This window comes from Acinonyx jubatus, chromosome B2 (genome assembly GCF_027475565.1).
Source record: "Acinonyx jubatus isolate Ajub_Pintada_27869175 chromosome B2, VMU_Ajub_asm_v1.0, whole genome shotgun sequence".
Lineage (NCBI taxonomy): Eukaryota > Metazoa > Chordata > Mammalia > Carnivora > Felidae > Acinonyx > Acinonyx jubatus.
Window position 1 is genome coordinate 119,863,251 of NC_069385.1, and position 16,374 is coordinate 119,879,624.

Sequence of the window (16,374 nt, forward strand, 5' to 3'; positions counted from 1 at the left end):
TTTGGAGCCGGGAAGCTCAGCCTTCGGGATTTCTTCAGGGTAAGTATGGGGAATTCTACCTCATCTAGTTAGGACTCATATATTTAGCTCTTGCAGAGTTTTAAAGAGCTCAGGAGAGGTGAACCCTTCTGCGTTTAGAGGATTTGTTTTATTTGGTAAAGAAACATTGTTACCAGTTTACGCCCTCTGGCAAAAATGCTTTGAATCAGAAACTATAGAATTGGTTTTAGGTGCTTTCCACTCGCTCATCAAAAAGAAAAGTAATCCCTCTCTCGCTATGGTCTTTATGTATTTCCCTGGCTTTGGACCCCTTGCAGTCAGAATCCGGGGAAGAAGGGGGCATTGGTCCTTGCAACCCCTCACTGGCTGAAAGTGATCATGAGCTTGTGGATAATGAGGACCGGGAGCCCAGCCCCTAGGCCCACCACCAGAGGGACAGAAACCTATGGGGGTCCCGGGTTAATGGCCCAAAGATGGTTGCAGCTCAAGCCTCTGGACACCTGCCTCCCACACTGCCCCACGGTCCTGAGCCGGTGGATCCTGTTGAGGAAACTAAATGTTCTGCTTATTCAAAAAACCCATTTCTTGATACTTCTGCTCGGAGCATCACAGTTCCTGTTTCCCCCATGATGCAGATGCTTCAACAAGCTAAGCCTGGGGGGGACAATGAATTAATGGCTAGTATGGCTGCAGTTTATACTCTCCACATTACCCAAATTCCTCCTCATCAGCAATATCCTCAGGGAGGGCAACGACTTGATCATCATTACCTTTAAGTTTTAAGGTCATTAAGGATTTGAAACGGGCTTGCACACAATATGGTGTTAATTCCCCTTATGGGTTGGGATTGGTGTCTGGTTTAGCGAATTCGGAGCACTCATTCCATGGGACTGGGGGGTCCTAGGTCGCACTGTTCTAAGTGCTTCTGAATTTTTGCAGTTTAGAACTTGGTGAGATGAAGAAGCACAGATACAGGCCTGGCATGATGCCACCGCCAATGCTCCTGTGCCCATTACCGGAGAACAACTTACCAGACTGGACAATGGTTTGGCATACAGGTTCAGCTTCAGTATGATGATCAAGCCGCGATACAAGTTAGCTGTGCTGCCTTGGTGCCTGGGAGAAAATGGCTACCCCGGGACAGGCTACACCCTCTTTTGTTCAAGTTAAACAGAGTCCTAAGGAGCCCGATGTAAATTTCATGGATGGGCTAAAGGATGTTATTATAAAAACCATTTCTCTGGCGGGCTTATTCCATCTCCTCTTACTGCTGCTGGCTTTTGATAATGCTAATAAGGAATGCCAACGAGCTTTATGCCCAATGGAGTCTCAATGAGGTGATTTAAGTGATTATTTAAAGGCCTGTCAAGATATCGGCTCAGAGGTCTATAAAATGGGGCTACTGGCAAGGGCTATTCAAGGCACTGGACCTCACAAACAGTCCAAGTGTCTTCACTGTGGCAGATTGGGACATTATAAAAGGGATTGTCCACAGCTGAGTCCTAGAGTCCTAACAATTGCTGTGATCCCCCTAGGCCACCAGAAGGAAATACTAAACCTGCTGGGTTAGGGGACCCATGCAATAAAGGCTGTCACTTTGCAAATCAATGTGGATCTAAATTCCGCAAGAATGGAGCTCCCCTGTTGTCTCCCTGGGGAAAAGGCATAATCCACCCCACCCCCCCCCCCCCCCGCCCCCAGGCCCTAATGTAAACAATATGGAGAATCAGATTCTACATTGTTATCCTGTGAGCAAAGGGACTCTTCATGCAAATCCGTCCATGACCCCCTCCAGGCCACAGGAGGGAGCTCTGCATTAGATATCCCAGCCCCAGATTCCCTGGTCCTGGAATCTGCCTTGGGAATTTATAAGGTTAAAACTGGCATCTATGGCCCTCTTCCTTCAGGGTCCCTTGGCCGTCTTACTGGACGAAGTAGTCTTACATCCAACGGAGTTCATGTCCACTTAGGAATTATAGATGTTGATTTTAAGGATGAAATTTTAGGAATGGTTAGTACTTGTGTTCCTTACTGTGTCATGGCAGGAGATCCCATTGCTCAACTAATTACATTGCTTTAAATTCCATGACGATAGAACGGCAGGGAGGGTTTGGACCTACTGGCAAACCGGTATCTTGGCAAACGTTTCTAAAGGACGGAAGGCCTGAGATGACCTTACAGATTAACGGAAAATTGTTTACTGGCCTGGTAGACTCAGGAGCTGATGTCACCATCATTGCTTCTCGGTTTTGGCCCAAGAATTGGCCACTTCGACCTGTATCCGCAGTCTTTACAGGTGTAGGAAAAGCTACTGATACCCCACAGAATGTTGAAATTTTTCTATGTAAAGGGACTGAAGGCCAGGCTGCTACTATCCAGCCTTATGTTACTGACAGAGCTACTAATCTGTGGGGAAGAGACCTATGAAGTCAATGGGAAGCATATATTAATATTCCTTATGTTTCCCCTGCTGCAACCAATATGATGTCCAAAATGAACTATCATCCAGTAAAAGGGCTTGGACAACAAGAAAATGGGCATATGAAGCCAATTACTGCTGAAATGCGGCCTCCTTCTATGGAACTGGGATATCCTGTACAGAATTCAAATTTACTGTAAGGGCCACTGTTCCTGAACAACGTTATGCCTTACCATCAAAATGGTTAACAACTGCCCTGGTGTGGGTGGAACAGTGGCCCCTTCCAAAAAAGAAATTAGAGGCTTTAGAGCAATTAGTGCAAGAACAATTGGATGCCGGTCATATAGAAATGTCCACCAGTCCATGGAATTCTCGGGTGCTTGTGATAAAAAAAAGATCTGGGAAATGGAGATAACGGACTTATGGAAGGTAAACGAGGTTATACAACCTATGGGACCCTTGCAACCTGGGCTCCCATCTGCTACTATGATTCCTCAGAACCGGTCATTAATTATAGTAGATTTGAAAGATTGTTTTTTCACAATTCTACTACAGCCAGATGATAGAGAAAAATTTGCTTTTTTTGTACCTTCATACAGTCATATGGTTCCTGTGCAACGCTATCAATGGAAAGTGCTTCCGCAAGGTATGCTTAATAGCCCTTCTATGTGTCAGCATTTTGCTAATCCGCAGCTTTCACAATCAGGCATTCAGTTTCCACAGGTGTTGATTATCCATTACATGGATGATATTCTTTTTGCAGCAGAAATGCCTACACAGGTAGAAGATCTTTATCAAGCTGCTAGATTATTGTTACCCAAAAAGGCCTAATAATAGCAGAGGATAAGGTGCAAACCCAAGATCCCTTCCTTTATCTTGGTGCAAAAATTCACAAAGCAACCATCTTTCCCCCAAAAGTAAAAAGATGCCGAGATAATTTAAAAACTTAAATGATTTCCAGAAGTTACTAGAAGATATAAATCGGTTGCGACCTGCTTTGGGAATCCCAACTTCTAGCTTATCTCATCCTTTTGGAACATTAGCCCGTGATCCCAACCTTAACAGCTATAGAGTCCTCACAAAAGAGGCAGCGGCTGACCTACAATGGATTAAAGATCATATTGAGAATTGTCAGCTCACTCGTATTCGACTTAATGTTCCTCTTCAATATTGATTTTTCCTACTCTACATTCTCCACTGCGGTCTTACGGCAGGATGGGGGAATCATCGAATGGCTGCTTTTACCAAAAAAGGACACTAAACTTCTTACCATATATCTGAATAAAATTAGGAATATAATTTGGAGAGGCCAATCCCAACTACGTGTGCTTAATGGTGGTGATCCCTCCTCTATAATTAATTATTCCCTTATCATATCAACAAAGTGATATGGCTTACCAAACTAATATACAATGGCAAATAGCCTTGTCTGATTACGTAGGAAAATTAGACAATCACTACCCAAGGGACAAAATTTTCTCATTTCTCAAGGCTACATCATGGGTTTGGCCAAAGAGAATTCGAGACCAGCCTTTAGCAGATGCTGACACATATTTTACAGATGGAAATGGTCATGGTAGAGCTTCTATATATGGTCCTATTTCTAAGGCCTGACAGACACCCTATACATCTACCCAAAAGGCTGAATTAGCAGCCGTTATAGAATTGTCGCATCTTGTACCTGCCTCCCTCAATGTTGTGACAGATTCACAATATGTGTGGCCCACAGTCCTAAATATTGACACCGCACATATTGTTCCACGAAATGAATTAGATCATCTGTTTTTGCATTTACAAGAATTAATACAACATAGGCAACACCCCTTATATATCACTCATATTCACAGTCATTCTAACCTTCCTGGCCTGTTAGCCTTTAGGAAATTCCATTGCTGATGACTTATTACAAGGCACCTTACAGATGACACAACAGGAGCATATGCTTCACCATAGTAATGCTCGAGGACTTGCCCATAGACACGCTGTAACTCATGCTCAGTCAAAAGACATTGTTAGTGCCCGTCTATCTTGCGAGCCCCTCACTGTGGCTCCATACACCTCTGGAGTGAATCCTCATGGACGACAGGCAAATGAACTTTGGCAATCTGATGTTACCCATATTCCAGCTTTTGGTAAGCTCTCTTACGTGAGTGTTACTGTGGATACCTTCTCCAGATAGATCTAGGCTACGTAATGTACCAGAGAAAAGGCTGTGCACATTATTGCTCATTTTCTTGAAACTTTTGCAATTCTAGGTATCCCACAACGCATTAAAACTGATAATGGCCCTGCATATGTATCTCATAAGGTAGCCCGCTTCTTTGCAGCCCAACAAATTACTCCTCTTACTGGCATTCCCTATAACCCTCAAGGTCAAGGGATCATAGAATGCACTCATCAGGGACTTAAAGTTATGTTAATTAAACAAAAAGGGGGAAAAGGAGAAGGACTTAGACCTACACCATGGGAACAATCACACTGTACTTTATATACTTTAAACTTCTTGGACACACAAGGACCCCATACATGTCCTGTTGCTGAGGTACACTGGCACAAAAAAAGGCCACCCCTGTTTATCAGCTGTTATTTTGGAAAGATGAGAAGGGACACTGGGAAAAGGGAGAGGTTGTTGTGTGGAGCAAAGGGTATGCTTGTGTCTCGACAGATCAAGGCTACCAGTGGTTATGCAGTCAGGGCTTGAAACCCAGGCATGAGTGGATCCAAGTGACCTCAGTTTACCATGACTCCACTAGTCAAAGACTTTCACAGAATGTTCATCCAGAAACTGATAATTGTGCCCAATGCACCACACCCTCTTCCAAGGCACACGAAGACCAGTAACCTCCTACTTGGGGACAAGTTAAGAGGTTGACACATGATGCTGAAAAAATATTGATGCAGACTTGCAGCTCACAAACTCCTGCTCACCTTTTCCTTGCGATGCTCGCGTTTATAACTACTACAGTAAGCAGTGATAACTATACTTCCTGGGCTTCTATCCCTCATCCACCTCTCAGTCAGGATATGACTCAATTGGTATGACTCCCCCATGCCAGTGTATACAAATGACACCGAATGGACACCTGGGCCATTTGACAGCAGAAGACCACATAGGCCAAATGAAGAAGGTACTGTTATGGATGATTATACTATAGGGATTGAAGGTCCTCCTATATGTTTTGGATATGGGAAACACAGCCTCAAAAGTCAGCCTCAAGCATGGCTATCTATTACTAAAAATGGGACCCACACAAACATATTTTTGTACTATCAGCCCATTCTCTGATTGGCTCCAATCTTACAATTAATGACACTCCTTTGGTGTTTCCGTCTCGTGCTACATGTACATTGTCAGAATGGGATGGATGGGTGACTTGGGAAGCATGTAGAGGGGACATAGGGCGAGTTCCTTTGAATACTTCCTATGGAAGCATCATTGATTGGAGCCCTATGGGCTCAACTCGCATTAAAAATTCGTTACAAAATCTACAATGGTGTGTGCATAATCATACTATCCCCACCACTCCTAATGGCTCAATTGTTTGGCACAGTGGGGGATTTTCTGCCCCCAGTCCTCATTTACAACCAGGACCCTTACAAAAGCATCTATGGAAATTAACTGCTGCCCCCCACCCTTTCCATACCTGGAAGGACACATAGTATAACAACAGCTCCAGCAACATTTCTACTTTATCTTTCACGGTCAATAGTACCTGGTACATACGGGCTTGTGTCCGTTTGCCATGCATACTATTAAAGGGACAGAGAGTTTGGATTGATTCTGAGGCCCTTATAATCTGTGTTAACTGCTCATTATACATATATATGTCGTTTTAACAATCCTATACCCTTTACTCTGTCACCCGAAATCTTATATTTACTTAGAGCACGCCCTGGCCTGTGGCTGCCGGTTCGCATGTCTCGACCATACATTCTTCAGAAATGTATCTGATGGACCATGCTCTACGGTGAGTTCTTCACCGATCCCCACGGTTTGCTGGAATGCTTGTTGCAGCTCTCATAGGCATTTATTGCTGTGACTGTGGCCGCAGCTACTGCGGCTGTCTCTTTGCACCAATCTGTGCAGACCGTACAATTTTTGCAACAATGGCATGAGAAATCGCTCCAACATTGGAAGACACAACGGGATCTTGACAGTCGACTGTGCAGTGAGATTGCAGACCTACAACAGGCTGTGTGATGCTGCTGGGAGATCAATTACTGAGCTACAAAGACAAATATCATTACAATGTGATTGGAACACTACATCAATATGTGTAACCCTGTTACCGCTTTATAACACTAAATTTCCATGGAATGATGTTAGAGACACTTGCTCGGACAATCTAAAGTGTCTATGGACATTCAACATCTGCAAGTACAGATCTATGAGACCTTCAAAACCAATCTGGGCATGTTATACAGTTCTAAGGTCTTAGAATGTATATGAGAGGGATTAGGAAAATTAAACCCTGTAGAGCACGTTAAGATTTTTAGCTTCTCTATTGCTATTCTGTTTATATTAATATGCGGTGTATTTGTCTTTGCATGTACAGTCTGTGCCAGAGACGAGGAGCCTGTCAACGTATTGACTGACAATTCAGGTTATGCAATGTCCTCCTACAGTCCACTGAATACAAACAGAAAGGGGGAGATGCTGGAGAACAACAGGCCGGAGGCACCTTAAGAATGTCCTGAAGGAAAGGGACAGAGCAGCAAGAAACTGAAAGCAGTTTCCTTCCCAGGACAAAAGTCCGCTGGGAATGCTCCTTCTTTCCAGAAGGACATCATCTGGGCGCCACCCTGGGGATAAGAATGTTTTGTCTGGTGCCAGATGAACTCATGACCCAGTATGGAAAACACTGCAGGTACATGACCTGTCAAGATGCCAAATATTATGTTGTATGTGCTTGCTGTTGTGAACAATTTGCAAAAATCAAAGAGGCTTGAGCCAGGGGACCAAGGCTTTGGCTCCTGGAGAGTCTTAGCCCCCGCTTTGCAATCCTCTTATCACCACACCTCTAGGACCTGTCTCTCTACATATTCCATACTCTCATTTTCTTTGTGTTTATTTATTACCAATATATGTGTGTGACATTTCATGTCTTCTTTTCCAAAGTGTTCTCTAATATTTCTGATTATCTTTTTTTTCTTAGTATTTGAGTGTAGCTTACACACACTGTTCCATTCCTTTCAGGTTTACAACATAGTGACTCGTCATATAATCCAATAATTGCACTCTTGGGTATTTACCCCCCTAAAAGTGAAAACACCAATTCCTTTATTTTTTAAGGTTTATTTATTTTTATTGAGCGACAGAGAGAGAGTACACAAGCAGGGGAGGGGCAGAGAGAGGAAAAGGGAGGGAGAGAGAGAGAGAATCCCTAGCAGACTCAGTGCTGTCAGCCCAGCGCCTGATGTGGGGTCCACTCACAAACTGTGAGTGTACATGTCCACACTATGGAGCATTGTATAGACATCGAGTTGCTATTTCCACATCAGAAATGATTTTCGTTTCACTGAGTTTTGAAACGTTTAGAAATAGAAGTCCCAGGAAGTGTTTCTACTTTTCGGTTTTCCCTGTATCACCATCACGGGGCTGGAGGAGGTGCCCTGGGACACAGACACCTCAGCAATGGCACGGGCTCCTGAGCTCTCCTCTCCTGCAATCCCGCCTCACCCCTGAGCCTGACCCCTGTGGAGTCCAGGGCTGCTCAGAAGCCTCTTGCTCTTCCCACTGACGCCCAGGCTTTTGCTCAGACATATCTACCTGACTTACAGTCCAGACCCCACTCAGGCTTCTCAGTGAGAATCCACCCAAGAGCAGAGCAGTGGGGGATGTCCCCTGACCTTCCACCCCACGGGCGCCACAGAACTAAGGAGAGAAGACCCAGTTGCCTTTCTCCTCCTCAACCAGGCCCTCCTTAGGGTCTCCTTCAGGTCCAGCACCTGGACAGGGGCCCAGACACCAGGGGGCGCGCTCATCCCAGATGATGTTCAGTGAGTTAGGTTGTTTCAAAAGCCACAGGGATACAACCTGTGTCCCTCCCAATCCCCCCACCCCCCAGACAAATGGGTAAGAAAGATGTGTGGTATATACACACACACTAGAATATTATGCAACCACAAAAAGGATGAGATCTTGCCACTTGTGACAACATGGATGGACAAACAGGGCAGTGTGTCTGCTAAGTGAACGAAATCAGACTGACAAAGACAAGTACCACGTGATCTCACTCATATATGGAACTTACAAAACAAAGCAAATGAATAAACAGACAAGCACACAGCAGAATCAGACCTATAAATAAAGAGAACTCACTGATGACTGCCAGAGGGAAGGAGGTTGGGAGGATGGGCACAGTGGGTGAGGGGAGTGGGAGACACAGGCTCCAGGTATGGAAGGAACAGGTCTTAGGAATAAAAGGCACAGCACAGGGAATATCATCAGTGATACTGTAACATCACTTTCTGGTGACAGATGGCACGTTTATTCATTCTTGACACAAAGAGAGACAGAGTGCAAGCAGGGGTAGGGCAGAGAGACAGGGAAACGTAGAATCTTAAGCAGGCTCCAGACTCCGAGCTGTTAGCACAGAGCCCCACACGAGGCTTGAACTCACGGACCATGAGATCTTGACCTGAGCCGAAGCCAGATGCTTAACCAACTGAGCCACCCAGGTGCCCCAAATCAAATGATTTTGATAATTCAATTCCTTTCTAATCAAGGCTGGAACACCTACATTACTTAGTGAAACAACACACAACACGTTACTTAAAAACAATCATGCATTAGTACAAGATCCGTTCCATGTGCAGATGGGCCTATGGATTTAATGTAACAGAAAGACACAGTCAATGATACTGTTTCAGGTTCCAGTTTGCAAAGACCTCAAAGTACACATTGTGTAGTTTTAATATAGTATCAAACATGAATTCCCATAATTATCTGAAAAGGTTATGACACATACTATTCTCCTATATTTGGTCAAGGACATAAATTTTTTCATATACTTCAGCCAAAACAGCACAAGAGATGCAGAAGCAAATCTGAACATCCAGTGGTTTTCTAAGGAGACAGACAAGAAAGAGACTTGCAAAAATGTGAAATGCAAGAAAACCACTATTCTCACTGCCCCCTTTTATTAGGGAACATTGTTACTTTCCATACAAACAATATTTCTGTTTTCGTATGATTGTAAATGAATTAATAAATATTTGAACCTGTTTTATTCCTGCTGTGGTAAATAAGGATCGATAGAATCCACAGGCACACAATTCTCCCTGGGATCCTCACTAATTTGTAAGACTGTAGAGATGTCCTGAGAACAAAATGCTGGAGAATCAGTGACACACAGCTCCTGGTCCACGACTCAGGGACACAGTGGGACAAAGAGCGCTCTGTGCAGTAGGTGAGGCGTCCAGGCCACGTCCCAGGTCCCGGCCCGCCTCTCAGGGACTCTGGCCCCAGGGCGGCATCTGGGGCGGGGAAGCCCAGTGTTGGGGAGTCCCCATCTGCCCTGGTTTCACGTCTCCCTGTCACAACCTGTGTCAGGTCCTTCTGCCTGGATACTGATGACACGGCCTCGGTTCACACACCTATTAGTGTCCAGTTTCCGGAGGAGCCAATCAGCGGCACCGCGGTTCCGGGGTATCAAGTTTCAGCGCCCGCTTCCTGAGGTTGACATTTCTCCCCAGACCCTGAGGATGCGGGTCGTGATGCTCCCAACTTTGCTCCTGCTGCTGTCGGGGGCCCTGGCCGTGACCCAGACCTGGGCGGGTGAGTGCGGGGTCGGGAGGAAAGGGACTCTGCAGGGCAGGAGCGAGGAGACCGCCCGGTGGGGAAGCGGAACCCCCGGGGAAGCCGACTGTCCACCGCCCGGACCCAGACCTCCACCCGGCCTCGCCCGGGCTCCCCTTCCCCGTCCCTCCCAGACTCCAACCTGCTCTCCCCAACTCTGGTCCCCCTCGCCCTGCCCTCCCGGCCGCCTCCCCCTGGGACCCGGGCCCCGCGCGGGGAGGAGGGTCGGGCGGGGTCTCAGCCCCTCCGCGCCCGCAGGCTCCCACTCCCTGAGGTATTTCTACACCGCGGTGTCCCGGCCCGGCCTCGGGGAGCCCCGCTTCATCGCCGTGGGCTACGTGGACGACACGCAGTTCGTGCGGTTCGACACCGACGCCCCGAATCCGAGGATGGAGCCGCGGGCCCCGTGGGTGGAGCTGGAGGGTCCGGAGTATTGGGACCAGGAGACGCGGAACGAGAAGAACAACGCACGGAATTCCCGAGTGAACCTGAACACGATGCTCCGCTACTACAACCAGAGCGAGTCCGGTGAGAGACATGGGCCGGGTCCCCAAGGACGGGCCGGGGTCGCCCGTCCCAAGACCCCTGGAAGAGCCCGAGGGAGCTTTTAGGCGGGTTTACTTTCGGTTTCATCTTAATTACTGCTGCTCTGGGGGCGGGGCGGGGACAGGGTCGCACAACATCCAGTGGACATATGGCTGTGACTTGGGGCCTGACGGACTCCTCCTCCGCGGGTACACTCAGTGGGCCTACGATGGCGTGGATTACATCGCCCTGAACGAGGACCTGCGCTCCTGGACCCTGGCGGACACCGCGGCGCGCACATCACCCGCCGCAAGTGGGAGGTGGCCGGTGCAGCGAATGACTGGAAGAACTACCTGGAGGGCACGTGCGTGGAGTGGCTCCTCAAGTACCTGGAAAACGGGAAGGAGACGCTGCTGCGCGCAGGTACCGGGACCGCGGGGCCTCCCTAATCTCCCCTCCCCTGGGGCTGGCTGCCCACGAGGAAGGGAAAATGGACTCAGTGTCACGATAGCGCCCCTCCCAGGGGTGGGAAGAGGGAGATCCGCCTCTGAGTTCATATGCCTACTAGAGACTGACTCACCTTGAGGGTGCTTTTCTCTAAAAGAGAGACAGGAATCCAGTCTCTCCCTGGGGTGCAGGTTGAGACATCCCTGAAATAACCCATCAGCAGTTCCCTCTGACCCTGGCAGCCACCTTGTGAACCCTGACCTTCCCTCTCAAGGCCTTGTTCTCCCTGAGAACATGTTTGGAGATCTGACTCCGGGTTTTCTGAGTCATCACCCTCCACCACACTCAGGACCACAGTGTGTTCCCCCTTAGACCAGCAGCTTCCTACCTGGGCTTCTCTCCCTGATTCCAGAACTTAACAAGAATCGGGAGATCCCAAAGGCTAGACTGGGGTCTGGGTTTTGTGCTTCTTCCATCCAGACCAGTTGTCCCGTCCACCTCAGGATGGTCATGTGGATGCAGTTTCAGTGGCCCATAAAGCTAAACCACAGTGTGGATTCTCTGTTTCTTCTTCCTCAGAATCTCCCAACACAAGGGTGACCCGCCACCCCATCTCTGACCGTGAGGTGACCCTGAGGTGCTGGGCCCTGGGCTTCTACCCTGCGGAGATCACCCTGACCTGGCAGCGTGATGGGCAGGACCACACCCAGGACGCAGAGCTTGTGGAGACGAGACCTGCGGGAGATGGGACCTTCCAGAAGTGGGCGGCTGTGGTGGTGCCTTCTGGAGAGGAGCAGAGATACACGTGCCATGTGCAGCACGAGGGGCTGCCCGAGCCCATCACCCTGAGATGGGGTAAGGAGGGTTTGGGGTAGAGCCCCGTGTAAGGGAACGCAGGGCCCTTCTGGAGAATTTCACAAAGTCAGGACTGAAGCTGGATGTCTCTGCTCCTCACCTTCCTTCACTTTCCAGAGCCATCCTCTCAGCCCTCCATCCCCATCCTGGGCATTATTGTTGCTGTGGTTGTCCTTGTGGTCACTTTGGTGGTTGGAGCTTTGATCTGGAGGAAGAAGTGCTCAGGTAGGAACAGAGTGGGGGGATGTGAGTTCTCTAGTCCCACTGGGGGGTTTCCTAGGTAGCACATTGTCCTGCCTGGTTCCTGGGAAGTTCCATCCACACACATGGACCTGCCCACTCTGGAGCCGTTACTAACATTCACTCTGTAGGAGAGAAATTGGAAAATGAAGGACAGATTTTCACTTGGTGATTCTGGTGATGGGGACATGATTCCCAGCAGTGACAGGACAGAGGAAGGTCCCTGCTGAGGCTAGATCTCCAGCAAGTGAAGTGGTCCTGTGATCCCACACCTCTTTCTTCATGTGTCCCAATTCTGTCCTATGTGTTCAGTCAGAACTCTGGAAACTTCATTTTGGAGTAGGACTAGGAGGTTGCTCTAGGATCCCATGGCCCATCTGTCCCAGATGTCTAACATGCTATTTTCTTCCACAGGAGGAAAAGGACCAAGCTACTTTCATGCTGCACATAAGTATGGAGGAGGTGATCCCTGAAACCTGGAATAGTGTAGACAGGACCCCATGGGGAGCTCACCCCCGCCCCCCTGCCCATAGCTGCTCCTTTAGTCTCAGCTCCTGTGGCTCTGATCTCATCTTGTTTGTTCTACCCCAGGGGATGACAGCACTCAGGGCTCTGATTCATCTCTAATGGCTCCTAAATGTAAGACTATGCAGGGTGAAGTGGGGAGGAGTGGTGGCACTAGGGTCACTTCGAGCATGAGGGAGGCTGTTGAGTGTGTGGCACTTATGTGACTGACCTAAATGTGTTCATGATGATTTTTTTTCACAGTGTGAGACCCGCTGCCTGTGGGGCACTGAGCGATGCATGATCTGTTCACATCCCCACTTAGTGACATCGATATCCCCTGACTTCCTGCAGATGGTGTCAGAATGTGTCTGTATTCCTATTAGCATATCGTGAGGACTCAGGAGACTGGCCCCATGCCCACCATGACCCCTCCCATACTGATTCGTGTTCTGTCTCCATTCCTGTCTTTCCTTCATGTTGGGCTGAGTACTGATGCCTTACTTCCCTACTGAAAATGAGAATCCTGATAGGAATTTGTGTTTTGTAATTCTGGGTATGTGGGCATGATGAGGTAATAAAAGAGAGGATTTGTATGGTTGGAAGAGAAAATAAATGAAAGCCCTGAGAACCTTCCAGAATCCGCTGTTCCTGTACTGTGTCTGTTGCAGGTGGGGACAGGAGAGGGCTGGAGGAGCCGAGCGTGGACGGGGCCTGGGTCCAGTCGGTGCACAGTGCATAATTAGTGTGACGTGCTCCCTCCTCAGCTGGGTCATGTCTCTGCTCCTTGTCCTCATCCCTTCTGTGGAACCTTGTCTCACCAGGACCTGAGATCATAGGGGATTGGATGTCACCTGTCACCAGGAGCTTGTGCAGCAAAAGCTTCCTGTGTCTGGGTCAGCCTAGGCTCCCTCCTGGGTCGTGACCTCAGCCCCCTCTTTTGGGTGGTTTTTTCCCCCTTGTTTCTGTGGAGCATCAGACCTGTTCTGCTCTTGTGTCTGAGTTCCTGTCTCATTCTCCCCGGATGACCCCGGTGGCTGTAGCACCAAGAGTTCTTTGGACTGTCGTTCCCACAGGCCTAGATGGGCCCTGCACACAGGAGTCTCTGGGGTTTGGAGAGATGGATTTTCAGATTCATCCATCTCCTCCCTCTAGAGTTGTGTTCTGGATTATTCTTTACATCTTGAGGTAGACAGAGAGGAATCTGAGAGTTTCTTATCCTTTTTCAACTTCCGTTAGTTTCTACCTTCCTTGCCTTTCTGCCCTCTCTTCCTGCCCTTAGTTCCAGTGATGCTGGTGCTGGTTCACATCCAAGTTCATGGATGTATAAAGCAGGGTCTAATGTAGATTTGTATTTGGTTGGAGAAAGGGCCCCATAAACCTATGTACAGTGATTCTGAAGATAGGACTGTAACTGTGTGGGAGGGGGGAGCTGAGCAGAGAGAGGGAGGGGCAGCCCTGGGGGAAAGTAGAGACGACACTGATGGTGAGGTGGGGGCACTTTGTGCAGGAGCTGCCACGAACTGGCTGTGCCTGAGGCTCATCCAGAAGACAGAGGTCCTCTCTGCTGACCACTCTTTCCACTGATAATGTCGTGTGCCACGTGCAGGACCCGCTGTTTTTTCATCTAGGACACCTCAGTTAGTAAGAAGAGGCAAACGTGCTGGTCTTGTGGAGAATATGTCCTAGGGGTGAGTGACAGAATCCACTTGACCCTGGAACAAAGTGGGGACTGAGGGCAATGACCCCTTTGAGGAGTCAGAAATCCAAATGTAACTTTTGACTCCCCTGAAACTTAAATACTACCACCATAACGTATTGTTGATAAGAAGCCTTACTGAAAACAGGAACAGTCATTTAACACATGGTTTGTATGTTACATGGATATGTAACATGTATTATTATAATAAATTAAGCTGGAGAAAATAGTAAGAAACCATAAGAGGAACTGCATTGACAGCACTTATTGTAAAAAAGTCCACAGATCGGTGGATGTGCCCAGTTCAAACCAGTGTAATTCAGAGTCAAGTGTATATTGTATAAATGTGGTAAATAAGGAAAGTGTTTACATTGGAAATTGGTTGGGGCACCTGGGTGGCTCAGTCTGTTAAGCCTCTGACTTCAGCTCAGGTCATGATCTCATGGTTCATGGGTTCGAGCCCCACATGGGGCTCTGTGCTGACAGCTCAGAGCCTGGAGCCTATTTCAGATTCTGTGCCTCCCTCTCTCTCTGCCCCTCCCCCACTTGTGCTCTGTCTCCCTTGTCTCAAATATAAATAAACATTAAAAAAATAAAAAATACAAAAATAAATTGGAATTTGGTAGGCGCTTTGAGGAAGGTGATCCAGAGAGTTACTTGTGCGGGGACAGGGAAGGTGGCTACTTTTCTATGGTGGTAAGTGTGAGCCTCACTGGGAAGGTGATCTCTGAGAGATGTGCAGGACACAAGGAATTGTTGAAGAGCATGTCTGAGGGAGTTTTTTCCAAGCAGGGGAACCTCCAGGCACACACACTAGGGCAGGAGCATGTCCTTGTTCAAGGAAGGGTGAGAGACCACTGTGGCTGGAGCAGAGAGCATGTAAATGTGGTCAGATATCTAGGCCTTAGGATTAGAAGGCTTTTGGGTTTTCTCTGAGTGACATGTGGAGTCACCGGATGGTTTAGATCAGATGGTCCACGTAGTACTACTTGTCTTAGCAGCATGTTTGCTGCTGTGCAGAATCGAGAGGTGAAGGGTGGGAGACCAGTAGGGAAAGTGTAGGAAGCCAGTGCAGTTTCCAGGAGGGGGGAATGTTGAATTTATTTAGGGGTTTGAGGAGAGAAAATAACAGGAAGTGACTGTACTCTTGGGGTGTGTGTGTGTGTGTGTGTGTGTGTGTGTGTGTTCTGGATACATTTAAAGATAAACTTTGCAGCATGTCCTAATGTATTACTTCTGGGTTGTGAGAAGGAGGAATCAAGGACAGCATCCAATACTTCAGACTGCAAGAAGAAAGGAGCAGTGTCTTCCAATCAAACAGGGAAGATTTTGGAAGTAGGACATTAGGGGAAGTTGCATCACAAGCACCCAATTTAGGAATGTCGAATCTGAGATTATGAGAAATGCAAGCGAAGTTCCAGCTGGATATAGAGTGCAGGGTGGGAAAATATCTAGGTTGGAGGAATAGATACGGAGGTGACACCATATAAATGATGTTTAGAGCCTTCAGCATAGATGAGGTCACCAAGGGATGATGGCCATAGAAGAGAGAGGATCAGGACCAAACCCTGGAGTCGTCAGCATGAAGCAAGCTGATCAGAGCACACCCAGAGCACACTGCACAGTTATGGTTCTGCACCTAGAAGGCACACACTCCGGGGAGACCCAGCTTTCAGTGTGCACAGAAATTTCCTGGACTTACGAAGAGCTAGACAATCTGGAGTAGAGTGTGAGATTCTGGGTTTATAACAAGGTTGGTGCTCCTTCTGGTCTTCAGATCACACACTGAGCAGCAAGCACATAATGAAGGATTCCCAAGTGGCTGTGCCTCAGCCTCTCCTGTGGGGCTTATTAAGTAGTGATTCCTGGGTCCACGCCCAACAC

General features: G+C 47.9%; 2 protein-coding genes and 1 pseudogene across 2 annotated transcripts in view; 2 read left to right on the top strand and 1 right to left on the bottom strand.

Moving 5' to 3' along the window:
• Positions 1–16,374, bottom strand: part of LOC106984453 (class I histocompatibility antigen, Gogo-B*0103 alpha chain) — a 218,141-nt gene that overhangs the window by 102,007 nt on the left and 99,760 nt on the right. The window lies entirely within an intron of this gene.
• LOC106966627 (class I histocompatibility antigen, Gogo-B*0101 alpha chain) overlaps positions 1–16,374 on the top strand; it is a 388,211-nt gene that overhangs the window by 48,587 nt on the left and 323,250 nt on the right.
• LOC106984451 (class I histocompatibility antigen, Gogo-B*0103 alpha chain-like) lies at positions 10,056–12,839 on the top strand (annotated as a pseudogene).